We start from the raw sequence: 13,044 nt of genomic DNA on the forward strand, positions 1-13,044 counted from the left end.
GATAAAAGGCGTGCAATAAAAGAAAGTATAAACAAAGCATACCCAATAAAGAAAAACAAAAGTGAAGCGAAGGCAGGCGCCTTGTGTGTGTGTGTGTGTGTGTTCGAATCTAAAACAGAGGCTTTGTTTCGCACAGAAACCCAAACAAAAAAACAAAAAAAGCCACATGAGACGAAGGAGGGTTCTGCAGTCTGCAACGAAGCTTCTGCAATACTGCATTTGCCTAAGAACTTCCTTGCCTGTAAAGAGAAAATGCTAAACAACACAAAACAAATGTTCACCAACACTTAGGTATATAGAATACGCGAGCAACGCTAATACATATTTGAAAGAAGTTTTTCATGCACTTTGCTATATATTCCAAAATATCCAAGCAATATTGTAATAAAATAAAATACGTTATATTAATAATATATCATTATTTATGTTTCATGGAACATTTATGCAAAATTTACACTTGCTTTTTACACAAGGCTGAGACTATGTGAGATACCACTTTCATATCAACCAGCTGTACAGCGGGCAATATCAGCTGCGCCGCTGATGTGGTGCCGGTGCCACAATCTTGGCATCCATTTGGGGGCGAAAACGTTTGGGAACAAATGCTGACCTACGAAAACGTTGGGGAACAAACGTTGCTTGACTTAAGAAAAAGTCTGGCAACAAACATTGTTTGACTTGGGAAAACGTTTGTCAACAAACGTACCTTGACTAACGAAAACGTTTGCAAACAAACGTTGCTAGATTTATGTAAACGTTTGGGAAAAAACGTTGACGAAATAACGCAGGGAAAAACTCAATACTCGATCTACAAGCGGCCATACTTCCCTATAAAAAGACTAAGAATTGGAACGAAATGAAAATCAAACGAACAAAGAGAAAGGAAACATATGTGGAAATACATTAACTCGAAAATGAGAACGAAGACATAAGAAAGAACACGCAGACGGAATTCCAAACACAGCTCAAAGCTCAAAATGGAACACCAAATATCACTTCAAAACATGTGAACATAATTTTGTGCCTCAATATCCTTTGGTGGCATTAAAATAGCCTCTTAGCGGAATAAAAAGAATTGCGTATACATCCTGTTTTATCAAAAACAAATCTTAAAAAAATCACTTGAGTATATCCTTTCTCTTTCCATGTGGAATTGGAAACGTACCAGAGATTAGACAGTTTAAATTAGAATCGAAACTAGGACTAGATCCACGGTGAAAATCTATCAAATAGTTCCAAGGGTAAATAGACAGAAATAGAAAATAGTCACACATGTGCAAGAACAAAGAGAAGAAAAGAAAAAAGACAAAAAAAATATGACTAAGCAAACAAGATGACCAAAAATACTTGCCAGGGCCCAATATACAACACATAAAAAAAAAAAAAAAAAAAAAAGACACGGCAGCAAGTAAAAAGGAATAAATTTTTTTCGACGAGAGCAAAGTGTTAAAAAAGGGGGGAAGGTGAAACAGATCCAACTGGAAAAACACGTCACCATCTCACTACCTTGCTTTTTTTTTTTTTTTTTTTTAAGGTCAATGTTGGATCGCCTCCCCGCCTAGTCAGAGCTGTCGGAAACCAACGTTGGAATCCCGCAGCGGGTCCCGGGAATCGAGCTCACGACCACCTGCTTATAAGTACGACACGGTATCCATTGGGGTACCAACTAGAAAAAAACTCATCACATTATACAACCACGAACAAAAAAAAAATCACAATTTTTTAACCATTAAACGCCAAGGGGATTGACCTAAGGTCAATAAGATCACCAATAACCAGCGTTTCTATCCGTTGGGACAATACAAATCAAATAAATATAAATCAAATTAGGAAAAGAAATATACCAAGTTAATGCACTATTCCGGACAATTGAATCTGTCCTAAGGCACTTCAGAATTATAAAAAGAAATACATATTCCATTTTTGATGCATTTATACAATTCTATTTACAACAATTAACATTCACTGGAAGAAAACTACCGTAGATGGATGAAGCGGAGGGGGTAAACCAGTTTCAGCTGTGTGACCTTGCTGTGTAGGTGCTGTGCCTTGCTGCATTACTTACAACTACATCCACAACACCGTAATATAAACCTGCACGTCTATATTATCTTACGGGTCAGTTTCAAGTGTCCTCAATGTTACCAATGAAACCGAAACTACTGTCCATAAGGTAACACTATTAAAAAAAAAAAAAAAAAAAAAAAAAGTGAGATGTAATTCTCACGACTCCAACGCGAATCTCACTGTGAGAAACATAAACAAAGATTGAACCGAAGGAGGCACACTCACGGCAAGAAAGGACCACAAACAATTGTGAGAATAGGACGCTTTGGTAGCGTGAGTGAATTACGTGAAAAATTCCTTATTCCTAACCTCTGAAGGTATTCTTATCTGAGATGATATTTTCTGAAAATCTCCTTATATATAAGCTTTAATTTCAAGTACTGATTAATGTTCACTAGCCACCTAATATTCTCCCAACACACAAAGATAATTAATATTTTTCGCTTTAGTTTATAGCTCGTCAAAATAAAAAACGACGCAAATGAAGATAAAACAAAGTTAATCGAGATTATCTTAATCCTTTCGCTATGACGGTAATCTCCCAAAGCAATTAGAATAATAACACAATTAACCAAAATAGAATATACAAAAGGCTTAACAAAATGCGTCTTCTGATTCTGCAACAGACAACCAAACATAAATCTTCAATATTTCACATTTCTTTATTTGATTTGATTACTTAATCATTTTATTTATTTGTTTAATTCTATTTTATTTGGTTATCTTTTATTTGCTTGTTCATTATTGTTTAACGTCAGTATTTTATTAAGAATAGTTTTTCATCTCATTTATTTATCTACTCATTTATTTATCTATTCTTTATTTTTATTTTTATTTTCATTTATTATAATTCTTTTGGGGGCTTGAGTGGCAGTTCATCATTTCAACATTTGTCCTAAATAAATAAATAAATAAATAAAAAGTTGCTGCAATGACGTCATGTCGCTGACAAAAATGACCGTTACTCGCGACCACAAGACTGCAAATGCTTTTAGACGGCTTTCAAGCCCTTTGGCAATATTACGCCCAGTCTACTTTGTGAGTTAGTGCGGCACAAGAAGCTGTGACGTCACGACCAAAAACTGTGACGCCACAACCTATGACGTTACTTTTAACTCAAGGACGCATTTTCAGCTTTCTATTTTTATTTTATTTATTTCTGGATACCACCAAATTATATCATTCAGCTGAAGAGCAGACTTAGTGCACAAAAAGGATTGAAATGATCTATGAAGACTTTAATCATTGTTCTGATTGTTGCAAGGCCATTTCATCTGGTTGTAACAGATGATCTCTCCATGCTAAAGCGTTCTGCTAACATGGCTGTAATCCTTCATCAAAATATACTTTTTTTTTCCTACTTCATCCTGCAGTAAGCTACTCCCTCCATTAAAAATATAAAAGATGCAAAAGATACAAATGATGTGTTTTTTCTACTAACCATGTTATGCATATCAGCCATCAGTGTATATATATATATATATATATATATATATATATATATATATATATATATATATATATATATATATCTTGATGGCGCAATCGGTTATGTCACTAACACTTGTCACGTGCTAGCACAGGTTCGAGTCCTTGGCTGTACCACGTTTCAATTTCTGCATGTTGGCCTCCTCGAGTCTCTCGATGTTGATGGCTTAGAATTAAAGTGTATTGTGGTTGATAAAAATGTATACCTGTTCATTGGGATCCATTCAGTGTTGTACACACACACACACACACATATATATATATATATATATATATATATTATATATATATATATATATATATATATATATATATAAATATATATATATTTGGGGGGAGTGGTTACTTAGGAAGTCAAATAATTTTTAGTTATCGTGAGAGTGATAAGGAAATTAATAGGAGAGCTGGGCAGCAGCTAGAATAAAAGAAAACGTATCATTTGGTACAGAAGGTATACAATTTCTCTACAACAGGAAACAAACATTACTCACCCTTGTCTCGAAATAAATTCTACTTTCTCGCGAAAAAAGAAGACCGCGAGTACTATTTTGCATAAGAAAGAGAAAGAAAAGAAAAGAAAGAAAAATAGCCGACTCGAAAATTCTTCTCCTCTCCTGAGTGTTGTTTATCGGTGACAACGTGGCGAAGGCAGTAGATCCTAAAGACTTTTTTTTTTATTCTTAAAGGAACGAAGATTCCGAAGACTCGAGAAGGAAGAGATGAGAAAGGCACTTCGGAAGAAGCTCTCTCTTGGCGTGGCGTCCTCCGAGACTCCTGAAGAAGGAAGAACATGTCCAAAACACTTTTTCCCGAAGAACATTTTTTTCCCCTTAAAGAAGCGATGTCTCCGAGATGCAAACGAAAAGGACACTCTGGACGGAGGAGTTCTTGACGTGGCGCCCTCCGAGACTCCTGAAGAAGGAAGAACATTTCCAAAACACTTCATTCCGAAGAATTTCTTTTCTTTTCTTTTAGAAACGAAGACTCCGAGGTGCAAATGGAAAGAACACTCTGGAGGGGAAAGCTCTTGGTGCCCTCCAAGTCTCCTGAGGAACCAGTCCCTCCACCTTCCCAATTCCCTCACCCATCACTCCTTCGTGAAGAACGTCACTTCACCGTTTTCTTCGAACTCTGGAATCTGGCCGTACAATCACCACCAAACGTCATGTCGACGCCTTTGAACTTAATGAAACTAAATTCCAACCCCTCAGGGTCCCACTTGTAGCTGGAGGGTTATCTGTTTTGTAGTATCATAATGAGTCTATTTGACTCATCGGCTAACAGGAGGAAGAGGAGTAGGAAGAGGAGGAAGAGTGGGGAAGAGTAGTAAAATGAGGGAAAGGAGGATAAGGAGGAAGAGGAGGAGAGCAGTCGCCGGTTGTCAGATTTCCTTATATGAAAAAGCGGGAAGAACATAACCTAATTTGCTAAAAAAAAAACCAAGTCCTCCGGAGACCAAATGCCAGCCAATCGGGGATGCACCTGCAGTCAGGGGAAGAGGTTTGAAGAGGTTTGAAGATATACCTCGGGGAGATATCCCTCTCCGACGTCTATTTCGCGGAGCTTGTTTGTTTGTTTTCCATTACCATTAAGTCAAATTACACAGCCTGTTTCACAAATGATGATTTTCATATTTAAGCATATTACATTGTATATATATATACATATATATATATATATATGTGTGTGTGTGTGTGTGTGTGTGTGTGTGTGTGTGTGTGTGTGTGTGTGTGTGTGTGTGTGTGTGTGTGTGTGTGTGTGTGTGTGTGTGTGTGTGTGTGTGTGTGTGTGTGTGCGATTCACTATTGTCTTAGATCACGTGTTGGACTGGTGATCGACAATTATTTTCCTCCCGAAAGAGAGCTCAGAGCTCATATATGACCGATCTATGGAAAATGCTGTGACCTTACACGTACACACACACCCAACTCTCCGCCCACGAGAGTTGGAGTAACGACTCACAGCGCAGCGATACTGAAATAATTTCAGCCCTGGGCGGGATTCGAACCCGGACCACCGTAGTGGCAGCCAGGAACTCTACCACCACGCCACCGAGTTGTGTGTGTGTGTGTGTGTGTGTGTGTGTGTGTGTGTGTGTGTGTGTGTGTGTGTGTGTGTGTGTGTGTGTGTGTGTGTGTGTGTGTGTGTGTGTGTGTGTGTGTGTGTGAGGAACCCGCCAAAGTGCCCACGAACGCGAGGACCGTGACAAATGTGATATGGAATGCGCAAACCGGTTGCCCTGTGTCAACAGCGCATGCGCGGAATGTCGAATGGAGACTTTTGATTAAATTAAGGGTCGAGGAGAGGTGATGTAATATGTGAGACATTCAAATCTGACCCATTCTCTATATTAACTGTATGAATATACATTTCATTACTGTTACAATGAGATTATATATATATATATATAATGTATATATATACTGTATATATATATATATATACACATGTATATATATATATATATATACATATATATATATATATATATATATATATATATATATATATATATATATATATATATCTGTAATGTTGTGTGCCATCTCCAATTGTCCACCACGCCACATGCCACAACTGCTCTGTGCAGAATTATTCCTGAAATTAATTGGTTCTGAAAATATCTGATATGAATTCTGTGTCTCTCGCCTTCATACCAGCGACAACAGTATGATTCTAAATAGGTATGCGTTTTGACAACACCAAAAAAATAAAGGATTGGTTGGTGGAATGCAGATGAAAGGAAGGTTTTTGTTAAAAAAAACAGCGCTTCTATCCTTGAGGATACTATTGTACCAAAGAGGCTAAGTCATACAAGCTGTGAAGGAGAGAAATGTTAAACAAGCAACCGGAAGGAAGTACATTGGAAGATACAAATTATACCATTTCTTTTTTTGTTTTGTTTTTTGACTAGAAATTATTCACTCCGCCCAAATAATAAATAATAATAATAATAATAATAATAATAATAATAATAATAATAATAATAATAATAATAATAATAATAATAATAATAACAATAATAATAATAATAATAATAATAATAACAATAATAATAATAATAATATATATTACATGCCTCTGGTCCACAGGAGGATCAATAAAGCCCCTTAAATACTGAATATACAAGACTAAGAGGAAGACGAACGGCGCGTACGGGAAATGAGGAATAAGAGAATATGTTAAGAGTAACTCAACAGCTGAAAGAAAAGCACAGAGTATGACTGGCAGGTGCCACGTAAGAGGGAAGCAGCTGTAGGCGAAGAAAACATGAGCTGAGAAAATGTTTGCAGAAAACCAACCAGAAAATAAATCAACAAAAGGCCGAACGTTTTCGTCGCATATCAAGCCATCTTCATGGTGCATGTAATATATATATATTATATATATGCATAATATATGTATATATATATATATATATATATAAATGAATGTGTGTGTGTGTGTGTGTGTGTGTGTGTGTGTGTGTGTGTGTGTGTGTGTGTGTGTGTGTGTGTGTGTGTGTGTGTGTGTGTGTGTGTGTGTGTGTGTGTGTGTGTGCATGTGTGTGTGTGTACGTGCATGAACATTAATCTGCGTATTGCATAGAAGACTTACAGAACTATTTGCTTTCAGTCTATGTAAACAGAGTAATAAACAAGCTCAACGCCGAGATTTCTCGACTTATTTTAAATGAACACTTAATAAATTACGAGCCAACATCACCAATTTGCCTGTGAAAGCTACATTATCCTTCCTTCCTTCCTTGCTTGCTTACTTCCTCTCGTTCAAAGACAAACACTTCCTTCACATAAATCGTGACAGCAAATGCGCCATTTTTTCAGATCATAATTTTCGCCGCCATATTTGAAAGCACATTCTCAGAAGCAATATCTGAGCCCTCCTATTTCAATTTTGCAACAACCAACAGATTTCATGCAACAGAAATCTACTACGTCAGCAGTAAGCATCTAAGCCAGACAGCAGACCTTGCTGAAGTCTTCAATATATTTGTTGTGTATGATCTACTTGCACTAATTTGAACCAATTTACACAAATTTGCACCAAATACGTGTTTCTCATCCAATTGTTACCATCGCTGGGAACTATGATTTCCTTTTATTATTATTATCTGATTTTGCTCATCATTGGGACTTGTGATGTCTTCTTGCTCCAACAGTGTATCATAACTTTGGGTGTTATGACCCCTGGGCGTGGTAACATTAGTAATTTTCTTCTTCCTTTTCTTTTTCCAAAATCTATTCTAATTTTGCTTACTACTGGCGTCTTAGATACTTCATTACTTTGGGTACCAAATAAAAACCGGATTACACATTACATAAATTAATTTGATTTATTTCTGTAATAATGAAGCACTGTAATAATTGTTACTGCATGTAATAATGAGCTAGATTTCTATAAACCTCGGTACACGCGAGGCCGTGGTTGAACAATTATAATAAATAAATAGAAAAAATGAATAAATGAATAAACACACCAATAAATAAACAGATAAATGAATAAAAAGATAAAAACAAAGCGCTAAACTACATAACCCTGAGTATACAGGATCCCGTATTTGAAAAATTATAACAAATAAATAAATAAATAAATAAATAAATAGATGAATAAATTAAAATAAAATGCTGCATTAACCAGTAAGCTACCAATGAGTTGAATAAAATCGTCTGACGGCGTCTTGGGTAAAGGGAATTGCCCATGTTCACGCTAGCGGTTTGAACCGTGCGGAAACCGCGGCGGTACCACATAGTCAAGGTAAAACTGCGCGGTTGTGTGTGAACGCCTCCATGGACTTGCATTGTAATTGAACAACGGCGGTTGAAACCGCTAGTGTGAACAGGGCCTATAGTATCACCCGGTAAGGAATTAATGGATCAAATAATTAATTTAAGAAAAAAATTATTTGTGTCATTGTATTCGTCATATTTGTATATTCACAAATTTCTCATACAAGAAAAAATATCATACAATAAATATGGTACTAATGGAGGACTACTGAATTCTTTATTTGTATAATTTTGATATACAATGGGTCACATTTGAATGTCCTCAATAGTTAGTACACGTACACACAAACACACACACACACGATCGCAAAACAATATAAACACATTACTGTCATCTCTATAAGCTAAAATGAATGAATAGACAAAGGTCCATACGTTTGTATGTGTACATCTACACAAGCGTGGCAACTTGGCTTGCGGGCGCGTGTCAGAGCTTCAGCCACAACCACACTAATCCGCTTTGAGACCACACGACCACAACTACTCCACCTCCTCCACTCACCCCTCCTCACTCACCCACACGCTCCTCCGTGCTCTCTGCAAAACGCGTTTGAATACCGTTCACAGGAACGTGTCTGGCTCAATATCCGCCTCTCTTTGCTCTCTTCTAAGCCGAAATCCTCCCCCCCCTCCCGATCTCTACACTGAAAGAAATCTATATAAAATCATATGTCATGCCCGACTCTGATTTATTCTTTTGGAAAACGAACACAACGATTTGCATATTTATTCTGGCTGCCGGCAAACCAATTTCTTCAAAGAAAATGGGGAGATGCTTGCTGGCCAAACGGATTAGAGCGTCGCCATCTGCGACGGCGGTTGAGGTGATGGCAGTTCGAACACTCCCTCCAGTGAGTTGGACCTAGGGCATGGTTCATTAAAATCCATGCTACAAAGTCCTCTGTAAGAGGCACCGTCTTAGCCTCCTCATCAGTAGGAGTTCGTGATGTGAGTTCGTGATGTTAAGCTTAACCATTGAATCATTAAGAAGAAAATAATCTTGAAAAGAGAAAATCTAGCTTTGACCCTCCTTCTAAACTCACTTGTGTATTCATTCCATCTGCCGTCAGGCGATTTTATTCACATGAGGGGGAATAAATCCCTCCCACCCCTGGGGAGTGATAGAACTCACCAGAGGATCGCTAAAGTAAATTCTAGAAGGCTTCTAGAATTGTAGTAATGTAGCAGTTGTAGTCCCTATAATTAATGTACAGGGATTACCACATTATGTAGACCTGATTATTGGGAGTGCTGCGGTCACAAAAGATTAAGAAATGCTTCTGTAATTGGTTAATTGACTAAAGTCGTTTAGTCTTAACCAGGGGCAATAGAAAATATAAATTATTTTTGAAACACACACACACACACACACACACACACACACACACACACACACACACACACACACATATATATATATATATATATATATATATATATATATATATGTGTGTGTGTATATATATATATATATATATATACATATATACATATATATATATATATATATATATATATATAAAGCCAAATATTCAGAAGCTTCACAGCATGAAAGAGGAAACTTTTGTCAGGTTAAAATAAACAGCTTAATCTATTCAAACGTGAGGTTCGATTCCAGTTACTCTCGACATATAATCATAACTCGTGCCTATTCTCACGAGAATTGGGTCGTGACTACTCACGATAGTTAACTACTCTAAGCCCTGATGGCTACGTACCAAATCCCATTCATTCTATGATTTACTATTTATCATTGAATTTACTACTTATTATTTATCATACACTTTATCACCGGTTAATTATTGTCATTTATGCATGTACTTATTAATCTAATCTATTCGTTTTATTTTCTTATATATTTTTTATCAAAGGGTAGAGACGAACCAGGATTCTCAAATGTCTTCACTCCTTTTCTTCCTTAAAGAAAATTTGAACTTCGCTGTCTTTTTTTTTTTTTTTTTTTTTTTTTTTTTTTTGCGGGGGAAGGGGGAGTTCCCTAAAAAAAAAAAAAATAATAATAATAATAATAATAATAATAATAATAATAATAATAATAATAATAATAATAATAATAATAATAATAATAATAATAATAATAATAATAATAAATAAATAAATTATGGCCCCCTGATTGAGAACCACTGGCTTGGACTGTAAGCTTTTACAAACACCAATGGTGTTGGGTCGGGCGTTCGAACCGTTTCGTTATGGCTGGCCACTTCGAGAAGTAGTGTACTAATCACTCGACCACTACTCTCACGATGGTTTCGCCCTCTTGTCCCAAATCTACTTCACTACTGAGTTCTTCTACTTGAAAGTAAGTTTTCAATGCATATCGTAGGACCCAAGTCTATTCACCATAATTTGTCCGACAAATTACGGATTTTAATCATTCGTAGTGAAAAAAAAAAAAAATAATCCGTGGAATCTGTTGGCAAGCCTTCCCCAAATCCATTTTTGGGAATAAAAAAGAATCGAATGTTTTTCATGAAGTGAGATTAACTTCATTCGATTAACTCCTTCCATACCACGACAGGATATTTTATTTAGGTAATCTTTCGTGGTACAGGTCGTTAAGTCCATTTTGTTTAAACTCCTCCTTACCAAAAGTGTTAGTTAAGCCTTTTATCTGACCGAAACATAATCGTAGATGGTTCGGACGGCACGCTCTCTCTCTATCTACCTTTCTCTCTCTCTCTCTCTCTCTCTCTCTCTCTCTCTCTCTCTCTCTCTCTCTCTCTCTCTCTCTCTCTCTCTCTCTCTCTCATTCTCTCTCTCTCTCTCTCTCTCATTCTCTCTCTCTCTCTCTCTCTCTCTCTCTCTCTCTCTCTCTCTCTCTCTCTCTCTCTCTCTCTCTCTCTCTCTCTCTCTCTCTCTCTCTCTCTCTCCGTCTCTCCTCTTTTTTTACGTTCCTCTCCCCGAGGCGAAATATTTTGAAGCCCTTGCCTCCCCCTCTCCTCTTTCTTTCTTTCTCTTTCCCTCTCCCTCTCCCTCTCCCCGGGCGGCGAAATGTTTTGAAAGGGGAGGAGCATTTCAGGCAATCAACATGTTGAGGCCAATGAAATTCCTGCGAATTTTTGGGGGGCCTGCGCTCTCCCTAATTTCATCTTCAAAACAACAACAGCATCTGTTCACACAGATCCGGCTGGGAATTAAATACTATTTTTTTTCCAGAAATATAGATTACTTAGTTTTTTATACCACCTACGCATACGTGTCCAGTACATAGATACAAAAATACATAGGCAAATACACGTAATATGTGTGCTCGCAATTATACACACACACACACACACACACACACACACACACACACACACACACACACACACACACACAAGCACATACACACATACTAACACACACAAACACACACACAATACATTCGTGTGCAACTTTCATGGTCCACTTCAGGACCGGACTATCCTATGGAAAGCTAACACATCCTTTGTGTCTCACTAAGCATGGTAAACACATAAATATATAATGTAGAATATAACTGTCCTAGCCAGTGATGTGTTACCTAATCGCCTTCATTCTCTTCTGTCCCTCCCTATACATCTCTTTATATCCATCCGGCCAGCCCAAGATACTTCTGATTTCTTCCTGTTCTTTTCTGTCTCATTCTTTCGTCCCATTCTATTTTACAAAGGATTACAAAGGCGGAGCATGGCGACAGGAGACCTTTTGATCCATATCTAGGTCGGAAGCGAAAAAAAATCATATTAATAATAAAATAATAAATAAAAACTATAATAATGTAAATAACAAATAAAATACATAAATAAATGCATAGGTATAGTTAAGTAATAAACAAACAGGCAAATAGTAAATAATAATAAATTGACATATAACTAATAATAAATGAAAATCAGACAGACAAATGATAAAACAAAAACAAATAATATAAGATAAATTATAATCATTACAGCATCTTACTTAGGTATTTATCTAAATGATTCTTAAAGCTTCGAAATGAACTACATTGCACTACCTGTGCAGGAAGTTTATTCCATTCATTAACTACACGGTTGGCAAAGTTGTTTCTACCTACTTCCAAATTGAATCTATTTCCGGACAGTTTGAGACCATTGTTCCCTCATCTCCTTGTTTATCGAACATTATTTTCTATTTCTTATTTCTTCCCTTTTTTTAATTTATTATTTCTTTATTTCTATTTCTATTATTATTATTTTTTATTTATTCATTTATTTAGTTTTTAGTTTTTCGTTCGAGATCAGCTTCTCTCCCCCGTCCCTCACCCACTCAATCCCTTCTCAACCTTCTATTTCTTCTTCTTCTTCTTAATCTTAACCCTTTTATTTTTCTAAGTAGAGCACTATCCCCCTTCTTTATGTACACTTATTTTTGCTCTTCTCAGTCCCTTCCTCCACCCCTCTTCTTCTCTTCCTTCCATGTTTTCTTCTTTCATTCCCTCAGTACATCTTCCGTAAATCAGGCGACGTCATTTGTGATCTTAGTCTCGTTTATTTTGGCGATTTTTAAACCTTTGGTGTCTGTGTTAGGACGTTTATGGTCATTCTGGAGTTTGCCCTCCCTCTTTCCCTCCTTCACCTCCACTCCTCCCTCCCTCCTTCTCTCCTTCCTTCCAATAACACAAAGCTTCCCACCTCCTTCCCTCCACTCCAGCCTCCTCCTCCTCTCCATTAAGTCCACACGGCCCTCCACTTGCCACTGACAC

The sequence above is a fragment of the Oratosquilla oratoria genome, chromosome 42 (genome assembly GCF_046742065.1).
Source record: "Oratosquilla oratoria isolate Oo_2021 chromosome 42, ASM4674206v1, whole genome shotgun sequence".
NCBI lineage: Eukaryota > Metazoa > Arthropoda > Malacostraca > Stomatopoda > Squillidae > Oratosquilla > Oratosquilla oratoria.